At 40.9% G+C, this 11,921-nt stretch overlaps 1 protein-coding gene across 2 annotated transcripts in view; it reads right to left on the reverse strand.

Moving 5' to 3' along the window:
• Positions 1 to 11,921, reverse strand: part of LOC138095964 (zinc finger protein 567) — a 97,725-nt gene that overhangs the window by 15,523 nt on the left and 70,281 nt on the right. The window contains exons 1-2 of one of the 2 annotated variants that reach the window (XM_068991965.1): positions 2,777 to 2,808; positions 2,092 to 2,182 (exon numbers count right to left, since the gene is read on the reverse strand). The exons of the other annotated variant lie outside the window; for it this stretch is intronic. The gene's annotated coding sequence lies outside the window, so the exon portion shown is untranslated. Of the gene's footprint in view, positions 1 to 2,091; positions 2,183 to 2,776; positions 2,809 to 11,921 lie in introns of those variants that run through there. 2 annotated transcript variants of the gene reach the window in all.

Below are 11,921 nucleotides of genomic sequence, written 5' to 3' on the forward strand. Positions count from 1 at the left end.
ATGGTGTGTTTGGAGAGTAGAGAATACTGGGAATAACGTGTATAGTTTGGGGCAGAGTTCAGACCAGTGCTGTCTTATAGAACCTTTGTGATGGGGGAAATCTACACATCTTGTTCTGTCAATAACACAGCCAATAGCCACATGTGGCAAACTAAGCCTTTGCAATGTGGCTCGTCTGACCCAGGAACTGAGTTCTTAATTTAATTTTAGTTAATCTGAATTTAAATTTAATTAATTCTAGAATCTAGAGGAAGATGGCTTAGCGGTCAAGAATCTCCCTACAATGCAGGAGTTGAAAAGACCTAAGTTCAATCCCTGGGTCAGGAAGACCCCCTAGAGTAGGAAATGGCAACCTACTCCAGTATTCTTGCCTGGAGAACTTCCATGGACAGAGGAGCCTGGTGGGCTACCGTCCATAGTGTCGCAAAGAACTGGACACAACCAAAGTGACTGAGCATGCATGCACTACATAATGCATGTAGATAATGCTTACAATATTAACTATGAGGACAGGTCTCATCATCACTGTGAATGGCACCTGCCACAGTGACTGAAGGGTAAAGGTGACCAATGAGTACTGATCAAATATATAAAAGTTTGGTTTTCACCAGAAATTAATGGAAGGCCACTGAAGAACTTAAAGAAGGAAGTGATAGGGCCAATATGGCCAGGTTATTTTCGGGGAGAGGAGTAAAACTGGAGTCAGGGAGATCAGCTGAAAGGTGATTGTCCTTTCCCAAACAAAGGGTCTGACCCAAGACAGTGACAGCAGAAACAGGAAGGGGATGAATTCAAGATGCTGGAGAAGTAAGATCAACAGGCTCTGGCATCTGATTGAATATGCACGCAGAGAGAGAAAAAGGAGTCAGGAATTCTTTCCTATCTACTGAGTTCCTACCTCAGTTGGCATGGTTCTACATGTAAGGAAGATAACAAATCCAGTCCCTCTCCCACGGATCTCAGGTTCTAATGGAAAAAGTAACAAATATTGATACACTGACATTGATATTCCTGTTTATATGTAAAGAGGTCAAAGTTCTGTGGAGGGAAATAAAACAGTTAAGGAGAGACAGGGAGCACTGGGGGAATGAAGGGCAGCCCGAGGACGCTTTTCACTGGGAAGATGACACGTGGTACACAGATATCTAGGGGAAGTGCAGTACTAGCAGAGGGAAAAACAAATGCAGAGGCCTCAAGACAAGAGCAGGTTTCTCTGACAACAAAGAGGAAGGAGACTAGAGTGGCCGGAATGGGGTGAGTGAGAAAGAGAGGACCAGAGAGGAAGATGGAAGTTGGACCACATGGGGCTTATAGGCCATTGTAAGAATTTTGATTTTTATTCTTGAGTAAAGACAGGAAGCCACTGAAACATTTTAAGCCAAGGATTGACATAATCTAATTTTCATTTAAAAGGATCACTCAGGACTTCCCTGGTGGTCCAGTGGCCAAGACTCCAGGCTCCCAATGCAGGAGGCCTGGTTCGATTCCTGGTCAGGGAACTATATCCCACATGCCACAACTAAGACCCAGAGAAGCCAGATAAATAAATAAATAAGTAAATAAATATATATGTATATATTTTAAAAAGGGATCATTCATGGAAACATGGACTAAGACGATGGGGGTAGGGGGTAGGGGGTAGGGGTGTGTGTGTGAGGTTGCCAAAGCAGGGAGACCAGTGAAAAGGTTACTGCAGTAATCCTGGCAAGGGATGAAGGGCTTGTGTTAGGGTGGTATGGTTGCAGGGGAGGTGATGAGAACTGATCAAAATCTAGATATTTTCTGTAGGAAGAGTTGACAGGATTTGCTGACTTTAGGTATTTCAAAAAAAAAAAAAAAAAGAGGCCAAGAAGATGCTAAGGTTTTTAGCCTGAGCAACTAGAAGTATAAAGTTGCCCTTTTTTTGACTGCACCATGTGACTTGTGAGAATCTTAGTTCTCCAACCAGGGATTGAACCCAGGCCCACAGCAGTGAAAGCCCAAGGCTTAACGACTGAACCACCAAGGAATTCTCATGAAGTTGCCATTTTTTAACACAATGGACTATGACAGAAGCGGGTTTGGCTGGACCAATTACGGGTTCTGTTTTACCTTTTACGTCAATCCTTGAGATGATTATTATACATCCGAGTGGAAATGCCAAATGTCCATTAGTTGTTTGATCTTGGAGTTCAGAGAAAGTCTAAATGCAAGAATATAAAACTGGAAGTTACTGATGTTCAGTTGATATTTAAAGCTCTGATACTAAATAAGACTGCCTACCGAAGAGTGAAAGGAAGGAATAAAAAAGGTAGAAGACCTGAAGATAAGATGAATTCTGAAGATAAAGGACAGAGACATGGAAGAGAGATCCAGAAGACCTAAAGTATGTATAAACTATGAGATGAGTGACAGTGAAGTGCCTTTGGGAACTTGTATACTGAAGGAGCTTAATCCATGTAGTTCTAGAGCCACTGAGGGACTGACTTAGAGCTCCTGGTTCCCACAGAGGACGTAAGCTTTCATATAAAGGCTTCGTGTTGTCTGCATCTCCTCACTCACCTGGGCTTCCCAGGTGGTGTTAGTGGTAAAGAAAATGCCTGCCAGTGCAGGATGCATAAGCAGGAGGATTCAATCCCTGGGTCAGGAAGATCCCCTAGTGGAGAACATGGCAACCGATGGCAGTATTCTTGCCTGAAAAATCGCCATGGAAAGAGGAGCCTGGTTGGCTACAGTCCCTAGGGTTGCAAAGAGTCGGACACGACTGAAGTGACCACGCACGCACATACTCACTCACCTATGCACAGGCCTTTTGTCAGTCTCTCTCCACAGCCCAGGATGTCTTCCTTGTTCTAAAAAGAATTCACACCTAATATCCAGAAGCAATTTTCTATACACAGAAAAAGAAATGGGTCTTAGCCAGTGTGGTAGACCTTACTAATTTAATTACTAAAGTTTCACCATTATCCAGTTTTTCAAGCATCCAGTTTTCCTCTCTTTTGGGCACACAGATGACATTTTCCAGTCCCCTGTAGCTGTTGTTTAGTTGCCAAGTCGTGACTCTGCCACCCCATGGACACTAGTCAGCCAGGCTCCTCTATCTGTGGGATTTCCCAGGCAAGAATACTGGACTGGATTGGGGTAGGGGTAGTGGGTAGGGGTAGTGGGAGACGTTGCCAGTCATGAGTAGATCTATATAGGTGTTGTCACCTTAACATCAGAACCTATTCCTGAAAAAGCAATCATCCTGAGTAAAAACTCTAACTAGGAGCATCTTTCCCAATATTTAAAATTTGGAAAAATAAAATTCACCACATTTTAACACAAAGCCCCCCAATAATTTCTAAACATAATTAAACACACAAAAACCTACATATAAATAAGAAACTACTGTATTAAGATGAAAATTTCTTAAAACATCACTTCCTGATCACTGATTATTATGGCTATTGACAACTAGTTATTCCTTTTGTTGACAAGCCAATTTATACCTCTGTCAAAATACTCACATGACACTGATATTTTACTAAGTGAATTTCTGATGTAACTTGAAACTTTCCCTGTATGTCATATTTTTATATGTATTGAGCTTTATGGACATAAACATAAATTTTTCCAGTCTAAAATCAACCCAAAATCTACACACTGAGAGGTATATACATTCTTGGGCAATGGTCAAGATTCTGAGTCAGACAACAGCATATTAAATAAGTGAAAGATTTCTATAAAATGGTAATGCTGAGTACTCACAAATTTAGTAGTGATGAAGTAGTTCATAACAGAAAATATTCTAGATATGGCTAGTGAAATAAAAGATTACAAAACAGCTGGGCATCATGTGGTGTATATATCAAAGTAGACAAGATAGAAAAACCAGACTGAACACATCTGGGAAGTTCTGTGTGTTTTGGTTTTTGGCTATGCCATGTGAGGCATGTGGGATCTTAGTTCCTTGACCAGGGATCAAACCTGCACCCCTTGCAGTGGAGGCACTAGAAGTGTGGAATCTTAACTACTAGACAGCCAGTAGAAGTCCCTCTGGAAATTTTTATCCTTACAGATTACTTTGGTTATTTCTGGGTTGTGTTCTTCAATTTTCTTAGTTTTACTTAAGGGCATTTTTTCAATAACCACGCATTAATTTTTAAATATAACCTACACTCCCCCGTCCCTGGGATTCTCCAGGCAAGAACACTGGAGTGGGTTGCCATTTCCTTCTCTAAAGCATGAAAGTGAACAGTGAAAGTAAAGTCACTCAGTCGTGTCCAACTCTTCGCGACCCCATGGACTACAGCCTACCAGGCTCCTCCATCCATGGGATTTTCCAGGCAAGAGTACTGGAGCGGGGTGCCATCGCCTTCTCTGACAAGTAGCAGATGAAAAAGAAAGTACTTTCCTAAGAATCTTCCTTTGAACATGAAACAATAGCTCAGGATATTCAAAAGCAGTTCTCTTTCACAGAATGGCTTTTGTTATTTTTACTTGGTCAGTTCCCAATAGTTGCAAACTTCTTGATTTGGTAACTACATTTATGTGGCTGGAAAAGAACTAAAAGTCACTGAGGCCAAGTCCTGTGTATAAGTGATGCTTCCTTTCAGCTCTTCTTGCCAGATGGGTTTATGATGTTTTTGTAACCTGCCTATTGGCCTCAGGGTTCTCTGAACATCTATAGAGGCACCTTGCTCCACTTGTCATATTTTGGATTTCTGAAGATTAGAATGAAAATTGCAGGAAATACAGGTGACTCAATTCACCTCCTCAGAGTTCTTATGGGATCAGTTTGACTTAGATATGATGACATGACAATGACTGCTCTCTGGTCATACAAATATCTTCCTCCTAAGAATTCACACAGTGTAATAGCAGAGTGAACTAGTGCCCTTTATCATCCTTTGCTTTGGACATTTGTATACCAGTTTTATCTACCATATTACATTATCTGTAATTTAAAAATAGAGACTCACTTTTTAAAAGTATTTTGTCTCCCTGTGTTCTAGATTAGGATTTTGCATATTTGCAATTCTTAATAAATGTCTAATGTCTGACCCAAAGGAATTCATTATAAAAAGTCCAAATGGGAGAGGATATATGTGTATGTATGGCTGATTCATTTTGCTGTACAACTAACACATTGTAAAGCAACTATATTCCAATAAAAGTTAATTTAAAATAAATAAATAAAAATAGAATTATCATATGATCTATCAAAAAAAGAGAGATGTAGGTCTATGCCAACAGAACTCTTTGCTGCAGAGATGGTATAAAAGAGAAACAGAACAATTTGACAGTAAAAAAATGAACATCAGGAAAGTAACTGTACTAGATATTAAAATGTACCATAAAGCCTCTTTAATTAAAAAAAGTATGGCAGTAGTTCATAAACAGACAAACCAGGGGAAGAGATCCAAAGGCCTATAAAGAGAACCAAGTATATATGGACATTTAGTATATGATAGAGATCACATTTCGAATCACTGGAGCAAAGAAAATTTTTAATAAATGGTGCTAACTATAGAGCCCTTTAGAAAATATAAAATTAAATCCATACCCCAAGATTAAACTCCAAATGGATCAGGGTGCTTGATGTAAAAGATGAAACCCTACAATTATTAGAAGATAACACATGTAAATTCTCCTTTAATTCTGAGATCAAGAAAGGCTTTCAAAATCTAGAAGCAATAAAGGAAATTACTGGTAATTTGACTATATAAAAATAAAAACATTCAATGGAAAAAAAAATAACATAAACAGAGTCAAAAGTGTGTGTCAGTCACTCAGTAGTATCCAACTCTTCGACCCCTTGGACTGTAGCTGGCCAGGCTCTTCTGTCCATGGGATTTCCCAGGCCAGAATACTGGAGTGGGTTGCCATTCCCTTCTCCAGAGAATCTTCCTGACCGAGGGACAGAACCGGGTTTCCTGCATTGCAGACAGCTTCTTTACTGCTGAGCCACCAGGGAAGCAAAGTCAAAAGACAGCTGTCAAACAGGGAGAAAATATTGAACATTTGCATCATACATCACAGATGAGGAATTTATATTCCTAATGTGTAAAGAATTCTTAAACATGTGACAAAGCATAAAAAAAAATCCCCAAACAAACAAACAAACCAAAAAAGCACCATGAAAGTAAACAGGAAAAAGAGATGGACAATTCACAAAAATCAAAACCATAATGAGATACCACTTCACACTCATTAGGATGGGTATTATTAAAAAAAAAAAGAAAAGTCAGAAAGAAACAGGCACTGGCAAGGATGTAGAGATATCAGAACCCTTGTGCACTGCCAGTGGGAATGTATTAATAAAACAATGCAGCTCTTTTAGAAAATGGTATGGTGATTCCTCAAAATAATAAACATGCTATGTGATCCAGCAATTCAACTTCTGTATATATAACCAAAAGAAGGAAAAGCAGGGACCTGAACAGATAATTGTAAACCCATGTTCACAGCAGCATTATTCACAAAAGTGAAAAGACGTTAGTTACCTAAGCGCTCATGGATAGATAAACCAATAAACATAATGTGGTATATATGTACAATGTAAATGCACTTAATGCTACTGAACAGCAGAATTAAAATGAAAATTTTATGTTATGTATATTAAACCATTAAACCCCCAACAAACTGAGATTGGTTGGTTACCTACAATGGGTGACTGGGAACAGTGTGGAAAGAATGGGAGAATGGAATTAGAAGAGATGGAATGATGGAGGAATAACTGAGTAGACCTTTTGATCTAATTCTGTCTTTCACAATATGTTAAAGTTTCACATACTCAAAAAATAATTAAAATCAACCAAGATGTGTGATGTGTGTTTGGGAATCCCAAATAAAATACAGTATCAAATGAACTCAGGTATATTACAAACGAGTAATGTAGAAAGGTACAGGGAAAACTATTTTTATTCATTTTTTGGATTAGGTACTGTATTTTGGGAGATTTCCCTGGTAGCTCAGTGGTAAAGAAGCTACCTGCCAATACAGGAGACGTGGGTTCGATTCCTGAGTCGGGACGATCCCCCAGAGAAGAAAATGGCAACCCACTCCAGTATTCTTGCCTGGGAAATACCATGGACAGAAGCTGGACAAGACTTAGTGAATAAACAACAACTGTATTTTTACTATGGACTGGAAGACTAAGTACAAAAAGTACTGTATGAGGTTTGGGGATATGGGTTAGCAATTCTTAAACTACTTTCTACTTAAGACTGAGAAAATAAATAAATATATGTAGTTAATGAAAGCCAAGTTTTTTTTACTGTCAGAGAAAGGAATTCCAGAAAAGGAAATGGAGAAGGCTAGAAGAAGTGCTGTGGTACTGAACTGGAGAGATCATATGAAATCATGGATTATCTATATAAGTATGCTGCTGCTGCTGCTAAGTCACTTCATAAAGACAAATACAGATATGTGAGTAAAATGCATGTATTTCATATCTGAGAAAGTCAAGAAGCAAGAGCATCCCATTTGCAATGAGTATATCTAATCCTGGTTTCTAAGTATAATTTTCACATAAAAGGAGCCAGAGATCCCTCAGGAATTTGCTGATTTCAGGACTGGGGCTGGGAAGGTACAGTATCAACCTGGAACATCTTGTAGTGCAGGAAAATAAGGAAATACTAAAAATAAATAAACACATCAAGCAGACACACTGAAAGGATACAGAAGCCAATCCAAAGGATTTTCCAGTGGTCAAATTTGGGATAATTCAGCAATAAAATAGTGATAGTAGTAGATTATAACCTACAGTACTTAAATCCAGAGAGTTGGTAAGTTAAATGGAGAGAAGGAAATTTTATTTCTAAAAAAATTATAATGAATAAATATAGAATGAATAACAGAATCTGAAAAAAAAAAAGCATTTGGAAAATACCTGGTAATAAATTTTCAGGCAAGAATTATCAATTGATGTAGTAGGTTAAAGTGGGATAAGAAACAGCATATAGACTAAAAAGCAATTCTCCATAAGACACATTAATTGTAATTAAAAAAGAATGACTTTGCAGTGAAGAAACCTGGCAAATTAAAGTTAACATTGCTAATAATGAGACAAATTGATCTTATGTCTCCCAATAGAGCTTTCCTGGTGGCTCAGTTGGTAAAGAATCTGCCTGCAATGCAGGAGACCTGGGCTTGATCCCTGGGTTGGGAAGATCCCCTGGAGAAGAGAATGGCGGCTACCCACTCCACTATTCTGTTCTGGAGAATTCCAGAGACTGTACAGTCCATGGGGTCACAAAGAGTTGGACACGATGGAGCGACTTTCACGACTGAGTGACTTTCATTTTGCCTCAACTGCATACTCTGAATTTAATTATGAGAAAGTGTCAAGACAACTTCAAATTGAGGCTGTAAATTCTACATTGCAGAATTTACAAAATAAATTGCCAGTTCTCTTCAAAAGTGTCAAGGTCATGAAAGACTAAGTCATGTCTGACTCTGCAACCCCATGGACTGTAGCCTACAGGGCTCCTCTGTCCACTGGATTTTCCAGGCAAAGGTATTGGAGTGGGTCGCCATTTCCTTCTCCAGGGGATCTTCCGAACCCAGGAATTGAACCCAGGTCTCCCACATTGCAGGTAGACACTTTACCATCTGAGCCACCTGGGAAGCCCTAGTAAGTAACTCACTCCCACCCCCACAGTCCAGTCATTAAGACTGCATGTGTCCAATACAGGGGATTTGATCCCTAGTCTAAGGTCCCATGTGCTATGCAGTGCAGCAAAACATTTTTTAAATAATAAAAATAATACAATAAAATTAAAAGAGAAGATTAAGGAGAGTTACCAACTTAACTATAACATATGATCCTGGATTGGATCCTTGCCCAGAAACAGAACAGTTAAGCCACTTTGATGAAATCTGACCAAAAGTTGTAGATTAGTTATTAACTCTTGGCTCAGAGGTTAGAGTCTGCCTGCAATGTGGGAGACCCAGGTTCCATCCCTGGGTTGGGAAGATCCCCTGGAGAAGGAAATGGCAACCCACTCCAGTATTCTTGCCTGGAGAATCCCATGGAGGGAGGAGCCCGGTAGCTCCCATGGAGGAGGGAGCCCCACAATCCACGGGTCGCTAAGAGTCGTACACGACTGAGCTACTTAACTAACTATAACTGAACATGAACTTGGGCAAACTCTGGGAGATGGTGAGAGACAGGGAGGCCTGGCATGTTGCAGTCCATGGGGTCACAAAGAGTCGGACATGACTGGGCAACCGAACAACAACTGTTTCAGGGAGGAAGCCAATTCTGACTTCATGTTGGAAACTGTTTCTTTGACTTGTTTTTATTATTATAATCATACTCAATGGCTTGCCTGGAGGACCCTGCCCCTCTGCTTGACTGTAAACTAAAGTGCCTTTGTTCAGCTGACAGAGATAGTTTGTCCCTGCCCACCTGTGAAGAGAAGAGATTAACACATTCTCCTGGGTTCCCTTACCGTACTGCTCTCCGCCCGGGTGCACTTTCCCAATAAAGTCTCTTGCTTTGTCAGCATGTGTCTCCTCAGACAATTCATTTCTGCTCGGACAATTCATTTCCGAGTGTTAAACAAGAGCCCATTTTCGGGCCCTGGAACGGGTCCTCCTTCCTGCAACAAATGGCGACTCTGGTGGGATTCTTCTTTGCTGAGACTGACATCCTGACCACTCGGGGTACTCAGGGGCCACCTTGCCTGCCAATGGACCAGACCCAGCGGCCACAACTGGGACCCTTTTGTCCCTGGTCTCCTCCTGACGTGGACAACTGGCCAGAGTGCCCCGACCGGGTAAGGAACAAGAGACTTTATTGACCTCTCTCCCCTTCCCTCTCTCTTTCCTCCCCTTAACCCTTCCTATCCTTTCCCATTTTTCTAGTCCCCCGGTCTTGGACGCAGGAATCTGGTCAAAGGGCCCTCAGCCTGAGCTGAGGATTGGAGACTGATCACCTCCTCTTGGCAGAGAACTCGAATTCTGGTTCTGGTCTGGCCTGATTTCTGGTAGGGCCAAGTTCCAGGCCTCCCTTCTCTGGAGGCCCAGGGAAAAGTCCCATAAGGCCTGAGTATCTGTAGGTGGCAGGAGATGACTGTAAGGCCACCCCTTTCGCCCTCTCCCGCCTCCTCCCCCTTCTTTCAACCTGGCTTCCTTGCCTCCCTTGAAATCTTTGACGTCAGTACTTGGATCTTAAGTTCTGTGTCTCTATAGGAGGTTTTCTGAGAGACTGTATTCTTGTATTTAAGGGCTTCCCTGGTGGTGCAGAGGTTAAAGTGTCTGCCTGCAATGTGGGAGACCTAGGTTCGAGTCCTGGGTGGGAAAGATCCCCTGGAGAAAGAAATGGCAACCCACTCCCATATTCTTGCCTGGAGAATCCCATGGACAGAGGAGCTTGGTGGGCTACAGTTCACGGGTCACAAAGAGTCGGACACGAGTGAGCGACTTCACTTTTACTTCTGAAGGCTGAACATTCCCTTGGAGATGTTTTGCAAGACTGAAGACCCTTTCAGTTTACTTCCCCCCTGCATCTCGTTTCTATTCTGTCTTTGGACTTTAGTTCCTCATCCCTTCTTTCTCTCTGATCTATAAAAGAACCTGGCATCCAGACCCCAATAAGATGGTTATTTTGAGACGCTAGCTTGCCATCTTCTCGGTTGGTCTGCTCCCTGATTAAAGTCTCTTCCTTGCGTCAGCACCTCGTCTCCTGGATTCATTGACCTACCTGTGGTGAGCAGAGCAAGCTTGCACCTGGTAAAAAAAAAACAACAACAATATCAGTATCTATTAGTGTATCTGTTAATCTCCTGGTCTTGATAGAGAAGCTGGGTTAAGAGTATTTGGGGAAAAAAAAAAAAAAAGAGTATTTGGGAATTCTATTTTTGCAACAGTTTTAAGTATTTATTTTTATTTTTTAGTATTTAAAATGAAAAGTTTAAAACATTTAGATGAACACTAGGTGTGCAGGGAATATGGAAAGTGTGGGCCTTTCAGTTTACCTTCATGGCACTCAATAATTGACTCCAACGGCAAATACAGGACTCCAGTTCACTTGGAGGTGAATGGTGGTGTGGGGCTTTGTTAGGCAAGAAGTTTGAGAAGAAAAGGAAAGCACGTGTTAAAAAAAAAAAAAAAAGCCTAAAATGGAGTCATGTGTCCCATAACAACAAACCAAGACTTAATTCCAGTTTAAATGTTTCTCAAGAAAATATGCTCTTTAAACAAATCGATCTGAAATTTCCTGCTTGGCACCTGTGAGCTAATCTGCATGATAAGACCCCTACCATTCCCTTCCCCTAAAAGATGTCCGGGCCTAAAACAATCGTTTCTTTTCTTTTGCTAATAACTTCCTTGTCCCACTTTCCTACTGCCTGTAAAAAACTTCCATTTTGTACAACCCTTTGGAGTAGCTACTTGGTAGATGGGATACTGCTGGATTCAGAAGTTGAATAAAGCCAATTAGTCCTCACATTTGGCTGAATTACTTGTGTATGTGTTTAACCACACATCTCGAAAAACAAAGGTTTCAGGGAAAGAAGAAAAACTGATGGACGCAGAACCTGGCTTTTTAATGTTCAACAGTAGTTCTCTCAATATATCTCTTGGAGAAGAATCAAGAAAAAACAATCGTGAGGGATCAGGTCATTTTTAAAGGTTCATCGCCCAACTCTCCCGCACAGGCAAGGGTGAGCAGAGAAGAATGGACCTCATGCCCCATCCCTGTGTTACACGGGAAAGCTGAGGTTATAATTACTGTCTGGGGTCACAATCTGTCAGAGCACTGGAGTCACAGGCGCCTCACAGCTACACACTTGGTGCTGAACAAATGGTCAGTTATCACACAAATACAACCAGATATTCGCTCTTGGGACACACAAGGACACAACCACAGAATGAGACACCTCCACATCTTTATACACAGTCACAATTTCACACCCAGTAAGGCACACACAGTTGCACAATCTGCTCACACT

The sequence above is a fragment of the Capricornis sumatraensis genome, chromosome 20 (genome assembly GCF_032405125.1).
Source record: "Capricornis sumatraensis isolate serow.1 chromosome 20, serow.2, whole genome shotgun sequence".
Lineage (NCBI taxonomy): Eukaryota > Metazoa > Chordata > Mammalia > Artiodactyla > Bovidae > Capricornis > Capricornis sumatraensis.